Here is an 8,071-nt window from a genome sequence, read left to right as displayed (position 1 = left end):
TAAAAACAGCGGATGTCTTCGAAGGATAAATCTAAAAGCATATATTTAATTAGCTCGGATGGCACTAATTGATTTAACAACTGTGCGTGTGAATTATCGACAGATGGCCTCAAGTTATTTATCTAAGTAAATCTTATGTAAAATTGATTAAAGTCAATAAATATAAAATATAAGTTTTCAAAATTAAAAATATAATAAATTATGTGGAACTTATAATAAATTATAAGGAAATGGTCAAAAATAGAAAAATATATTTGAGGGTCAAAATGACACCATGATAATACTATGAAGTTCTACACATAAATTCATATTTAAATTTGCTTTCCACTTTCACGATGGGGCAAATGAGTTTAGAGTTTCACTGTGCATTCATACAGCGTACAAAACAACCCACTCTGTTGTGTATCAATAAACACAAGCCTATCCATTTCCTTCAGTCTATACGACTTGTTCGAAAAAAGTCAGGGGTGAAAGGTCCCCAGTTTGACCCGACAGTCTGCATTCTTTGTCTCTCTAAAATCGACCTACATGTAAGTTGCACTTATTGACTGTTAAATTTTTTTTTTTAAACAAAAGAAAGTGCCTTGAATTTATCCCCATCTTAGTCTCTTAGCCTGTTGGTTTTTCTAACTGAATTGTTTTTCATGTTTTGAGGAGAATTGTTTTATAATGATAAAAAAAAATTTAAAAAAGAACCCCCTGAATGGCTCTGCTGAATCGCCTCAGCCCTACCTACTCTGTAAGCCAGTCAAAACTCAGTCATTACAACCTTTTTTTATTATTTGAAATCTTGACAAACTGCCATCTGTGACACAAACAAAAGGGGGGATATTTCCCCTCGCTCTACTCCGACTATAGATCCATTCACCGCGGCAACAGGTGTTCGCGATCAAAGTAGGGAACAGCGTTACGCCTGAACGACCCTCGCTCATTTATATTTTTTTCTTGTCCAAGGGCTTTTACAGCAAAGCTTTAAGCCCGTGTAATCTGTCAGAAACGATTAATTGCTGCTGATTTGTCTATTATAAACACGGAGAGTCCAAGGTAAATTAAGACCAATCATGTATTTTCATCAAGTCCTGAGAAACGTACAGTGCGAAATTAATTCAAATAAACCTTGGGCGTAAAAAAACCAAGAGTTATCCTTCTTAGGAATTCATTCGGTACCATCACAGTTTGATAACAATGTAAACACAGAATTTAAGTGTAAGACCAGCATTAATTCATTGGACACAAGTATCAAAGCGTCGACATTTCTTTTCTTGGAAAAACAATTTCATGCCGCCGGACATTATAACTTTCTTTCAATATTGTTTATCTTAATTCAAATTTGACAGACATTTAGAATAGGTGTAAGGTACAATTCCTAAAAGTTTCGCTAAGTTTTAAAGTGGATTAACACACCTAGAAAAAGTCACTCAATATTAACAGTAAATTATTAATTATGAAAGAAATATTGGTCTTGTAACCTCAAACGAAAAGAGGCGTGGATGTTTCAGGAAGAATTACTTGTAGTAAATTCTTGGACTCTTGAAACTTCAAACATACCGAACATACAGATATATACACGTCCATGACGTCGTTATCTCTGTGCTGTGAAAAACATGTATATGGTGACAGTTTTAAAATCGCCATTCAAGAAAAGAATATTACAAATGTACATATATAAGATCTGAGTATTTCGTGACACAAAATGTAAATAAACTGAGTGCAATGTAACGTTGTAAGATATTTGTTCTGTGTCCGAAAGGGGTGGGGGTGGTGGTGGGGGGGGGGGTGGTTAACCTTATCATTTAGATTAGTTAAACAAATTCATCAACAATTTGTGTATTGTATGGCGTTAATTGTTTATGTGTTGTTTTTCATTAAATTGGGGAGGGGTATGGAGAATTTTTTTTACCTTCTTTTTTTTCATTTAAATCATTTCTTGTCTGTTTTTTGTCCAATCCCTATCATTGTATAAAACAATTGGGTATCTAGAGCGTTTTCTGTATTTATTACTAAAACCGATTTGGTTTGACTTTTCCGATCGCGTCGCGTTCAACTTTTTCAGCTACGTCATACATAAACAATACCCGCACCTTAACCACAGTTTTTTTATTGGTGGATTCAGCTTACCGCTGATTGGCTGCTGGTTAACTAAGACTAAATTATGCACGAACAGAACAACAACATATCAGAGAATGAAAAATTCACATGGGTAAAGTGTACACTTGTGATAAAACAATACATACTGTACATAACATATATAGCTGTAGCTCTGTGTATAAATTTTGGGTTAGAAAATATAAAGCTACAGTGCATACAATACTTACATGTACAAAAAAACTTTACGGCAATTTGCCGCGTATAAAAATAACACTATTTTTAAAAAATATTTACATCATACCATACCACATGTTGTGCAAATAATCCATTTAAATAAGTCTTCATTTAGTTTACTACTGTTAATAATTGTAGCTTTACCCGCCCCAAACTTTCTCCTATTAAACAACCTTTAACCGTACTCGGAAAGCGGATCAAGAACTGTATTTTTTATGTATGTAAACAAACCAGTGTTCATGTATGGAGCGGGTGATCGGGGGTTCAGAGACAGGTAAAATAAAGAAATCTGCAGTAAATGGTTTGTGGATATTTTAGTATATATATTTACACCGAAAGTGATAGGGCAACAGAAGAGAAACGAATCGGACACTTTCCTAACGAAGACGCACATGTACAAACCTCCTTGCACTCTCCACTTCCGTCTCGTTCTTTCACACCATCGTTCAATATACTTTTATTGACTGTCGATTGCCGATCGAAAGGTGTAGAAATCGAGGAATTCATACCTATCACTTTGACTGGCAAGTTAGTAGGTAATACATGTGCATTATACATTTACGGTATTTACATGAAATGAACGGTATTTACATGAAATGAACGCTTAGCACATGCAACTTTTAAATATTATATTTTTTATAACGCCGTACTCTGGACCGTAGCTTGAGGCTATGGTTTAACGCCCGTTTACACAGAGAGAGAGAGAGAGAGAGAGAGAGAGAGAGAGAGAGAGAGAGTTTAGCACAGAATTTAAACATACGGGATAGTCGATTTTGAATGAATAATATTGGGGGGAAATAAACTGTTCTGAGAAATCCTTCAGCTCTGGCATTGACAAGCGTATACTGATAACTCGGCCTAAAAATAGGAGTTAACCAATCATATAGTTTTCACACCGGCGGCGTGTATAATTTATGCATGACGTAGCTGACAGAAATGATCGTGACGCTATAGGAAAAGTCAAACCAAATCGGTTTTGATAATATTGTAGTGGTCGCTGACAAACAAACCAACAAAGGACTGTCATGTGTTGGATGGTAAAACGTCTCAGAGGGCCAAAGAAATGAAAGCTTTGTTTACATTGCGAAGAATTTTAAGCTCTATAACTTGATTATAACTCAACGAATGACACTCAAATTTTGGTTGCCTGTTAAAAATGCCTTACTGAAGCATTGTAAACATTATAATCGAAAAAAATGATTTTGTACCAAAATTGTGATCATGCCCCTTTAAACTTGTAATGGTAACTACTCTAAAATTATTTAAATTTATGTAAATCTAAGACAGTTAGCCTTGGGTCAGCTGAGAGGAGAAAACTTATTCGCCATTTTTAACACTAGAGCAACACTCGTCGTTTTATTCACATTCATAGAGTCCAGCCTTTGCGCATGCACCAACATAACCCTCGAGTTATTAGAGTCAGTTCAATCAAACGCGCCCAAGGTGTTTTCCGTCGCTTGAAGAGATTGTACATTGTAGCACAACACGTTAAGATACACGTCTCAGACTATGTAATGAAATGTGCGAGAAGTTTGATTTATTTGTTTTAATAAACAAAACTCTTAATAAAAATGGTAGTTTTCTTTTATTTTAGTATTCTGTGTTTCCTTTTTAAAAAAATGCAGTTTGGTAATAAGATAAACAAGACAAAGGCCCTTGAGCCACATCGCTCACCTGAGGAACAATAGGTATGATAAAATCAGCTTAATGGAGTCATAATACAATCTATCTGGACAATGTACAATAATACATGTAGATCCTGTATAAATAAAATCTATTTTACAAAGAATTGTCCTGGGGCCAAAGTCTTAACAATTATAAAGAATCTTCTGGCTGATTAGTTTCTGAGAAGATTTTTAAAGATTTACTCTACATATTCCTGTGTAAAACTTTAACACCCCCCCCCCTCTATGTGGCCCCATCCAAAACCCAGGGATCATAATTTTCACAACTTTGAATCTACACTACCTGAGGATGCTTCCACACAAGTTTCAGCTTTCCTGGCTGATTAGTTTTTGAGAAGATTTTTAAGATAATAATTACTAAACAATTTTTTTCTTACATGTGACAGTGCACTACATTCTAAAACATAATGAAATTCATCGCCAATTTGATAGGCTTCACATAAGCCGCATTTGCGGTCTTCACGTGGAGTATTGTTCCACCTACCAGTTTTTTAAAAATATTATGGTACGGTGGAAATCTTTTTAAAAAACTATTAAAATTGATTTTCTTCGTTGTTTAATTAGCCAAAATAGGTAACTGTTTATATTTAGCATCCCTATCAATTATAATGCAATATAAATTTTATGTATGAAAATTGACATCTATTTCTCTAGTAAAAAGGTCATAAAATGAAAAAAGGGCAAACAATGGTAAAAATTGAAAGTTATTTCGATAGGCTGGTTTTCCTGATTTTAGAGATTTTTGTTGGTATCTGTAAAAATTCACCCACTAGAAATATTAATCGTAGAAGAACACACAAAAATACTTACTTTTTGCAAAGTCCATAGCAACGACAATTATTCATATGAGTAATACTTATGAACAAATGCCTTGAAACAATAGTAATTTTCCTTAATTTTCAGCTCGTTGCCATAGCAACGGTTTTAAAAAAATCATCTTTGAATTCTATATTGCACAGTGGTAATTGTGTGTAAAAATAATTTGCTAATTTAATTTAAGATTTCATTGAAGAAATCAGATTTTGAAACATCTGTTTAAAAATATTTTAACATGTTAATTAGAAGGCGACCTTGACTCCCATTTAACCAACTGATATACGTTCTACTGTTGTTTTGAACTGCATGCGGTCAGAAACGATTAATTGCTGCTGATTTGTCCATTATAACCACGGAGAGTCCAAGGTAAGCGACCAATCATGTTTTTTCATTAAAGAGACAGTACAGCGCATCTAATCAAAAAACCGACTTGAAAAAATTTTCCGATCGGGTTCGGTATTTTTGTACTACCCATGAATGTATAAACTTTCAGAAAATTACAAAGTTCTCCATGCAATAAATCTAATTATTTCATTAAAATTAATAATTACGTATAACCTATCACATAAATACATCGCAACGTGTTCGGGGTTCAGCCTTCTATACTATCTCGCATGCGTATTTAATGTAAACAAAACACATGCAGGGCTCTCGAAGAATCGCCTGGACAGGTTTGTTGATAAAAATGTCTTTTCTACTTCTCATAGGTAATAACTGTTTTCAGTTTTTAAAATAACCACAATTATTATTTTGTAAGCATGTATTTTTCGTGTTTATCATAGATGTGCTACAACCTAAATCTATGTTTATAAATGAGGCCCCTTGAGGGGTTATTTGACATATTTATGTCTATTCACTTTAAAATGAACCTAAATTACTAAACCATTTGTAAATTATCGAGTAAGTAAGGATATGTTTCATTTAGAGAATCGCTTTAACCTCGTTTTCCAAAACGACCATAGTCGGACGAAGATCTTGTAGTTTTCAGCACGTGTCAATTACTGTCATTCAAAGTCCACGTGGTACAAATAAACGATGTAAGATTATTCAGGTTTGTACGACCCTTGAATTTCCGGAAGCTCATAATTACGTTAATTAAGTATGTGAAATGGATTATCGTGTATAAGGGGGGGGGGTTAACCTTATCATTTAGATTAGTTAAACAAATTCATTAACAATTTGTGTATTGTATGGCGTTAATTGTTTTTGTGTTGTTTTTCATTAAATTGGGGAGGGGTATGGAGAAATTTTTTTACCTTCTTTTTTTTCATTTAAATCATTTCTTGTCTTTTTTTTGTCCAATCCCTATCATTGTATAAAACAATTGGGTATCTAGAGCGTTTTCTGTATTTATTGTAGTGGTCGCTGACAAACAAACCAACAAAGGACTGTCATGTGTTGGATGGTAAAACGTCTCAGAGGGCCAAAGAAATGAAAGCTTTGTTTACATTGCGAAGAATTTTAAGCTCTATAACTTGATTATAACTCAACGAATGACACTCAAATTTTGGTTGCCTGTTAAAAATGCCTTACTGAAGCATTGTAAACATTATAATCGAAAAAAATGATTTTGTACCAAAATTGTGACCATGCCCCTTTAAACTTGTAATGGTAACTACTCTAAAATTATTTAAATTTATGTAAATCTAAGACAGTTAGCCTTGGGTCAGCTGAGAGGAGAAAACTTATTCGCCATTTTTAACACTAGAGCAACACTCGTCGTTTTATTCACATTCATAGAGTCCAGCCTTTGCGCATGCACCAACATAACCCTCGAGTTACTAGAGTCAGTTCAATCAAACGCGCCCAAGGTGTTTTCCGTCGCTTGAAGAGATTGTACATTGTAGCACAACACGTTATACACGTCTCAGACTATGTAATGAAATGTGCGAGAAGTTTGATTTATTTGTTTTAATAAACAAAACTCTTAATAAAAATTATTTTAGTATTCTGTGTTTCCTTTTTAAAAAAATGCAGTTTGGTAATAAGATAAACAAGAGGCCCATGAGCCACATCGCTCACCTGAGGAACAATAGGTATGATAAAATCAGCTTAATGGAGTCATAATACAATCTATCTGGACAATGTACAATAATACATGTAGATCCTGTATAAATAAAATCTATTTTACAAAGAATTGTCCTGGGGCCAAAGTCTTAACAATTATAAAGAATCATCTGGCTGATTAGTTTCTGAGAAGATTTTTAAAGATTTACTCTACATATTCCTGTGTAAAACTTTGACCCCCCCATCCATTGTGGCCCACCCTACTCCCGGGGGTATCATTATTTTCACAACTTTGAATCTACACTACCTGAGGATGCTTCCACACAAGTTTCAGCTTTCCTGGCTGATTAGTTTCTGAGAAGAAGATTTTTAAAGATTTACTCTATATATTCGTATGTTAAACTTCGACCCCCCAATGTGGCCCCACCCTATCCCTGGGGGTCATGATTTTCACAACTGTGAATCTTCACTATCTGAGAATGCTTCCATACAAGTTTCAGCTTTCCTGGTGTTATGGTTCGTGAGAAGAAGATTTTTGAAAATTTCTCGAAATTTTTCAATAATTCCTAATTATCTCCCTTTGCAAAGAGGCATGATCCTTAATTTTCACAACTTTGAATTCCCTTAGGCTTAGAATGCTTTGTGCCAAGTTTGGTTGAAATTGGCTCAGTGGTTCTTGAGAAGATGTTGAAAATGTGAAAAGTTTATAGACAGAGAGACAGACGGACAGACAGACGGACGACAGACAAAATGTGATCAGAATAGCTCACTTGAGCTTTCAGGTCAGGTGAGCTAAAAATGCTTAAACTAAAATCAAATGGAAATAACTTTTGTTAAAAAAAAATTAAAACTTCAGTAAGATGCACTATAATGCCACAATAGTTTTGACACCTACCACAATAAGTTTCCAGGTGCGATACGATGTCTGCACAACAAAATGGATAGCCATTGAGGACGAATAATTGTGCGTGACTTGGATAGCTCCCAAAGAAATAGTATATCACATCAAAAATGTTTACCCCTTGTCAATTTAAACAATTTGCCATTAGAGCAAAAATAATGGCTTAAAAAATTAAAAAATGTAAAAATGCTATGAAAAAATCCCTTTGATTTTCTTCAAACTATCAAATAATAATTGAACAAGAAGTGTTAGTAATTGTAATAACTAACAGCAGAGAGAGAGAGAGAGAGAGAGAGAGAGAGAGAGAGAGAGAGAGAGAGAGAGAGAGAGAGAGAGAGAG

The sequence above is a fragment of the Magallana gigas genome, chromosome 1 (genome assembly GCF_963853765.1).
Source record: "Magallana gigas chromosome 1, xbMagGiga1.1, whole genome shotgun sequence".
NCBI classification, from domain to species: Eukaryota; Metazoa; Mollusca; class Bivalvia; order Ostreida; family Ostreidae; genus Magallana; species Magallana gigas.
The sequence above is the reverse complement of the archived record's forward strand: the minus strand, read 5'-3'. Positions refer to the sequence as shown.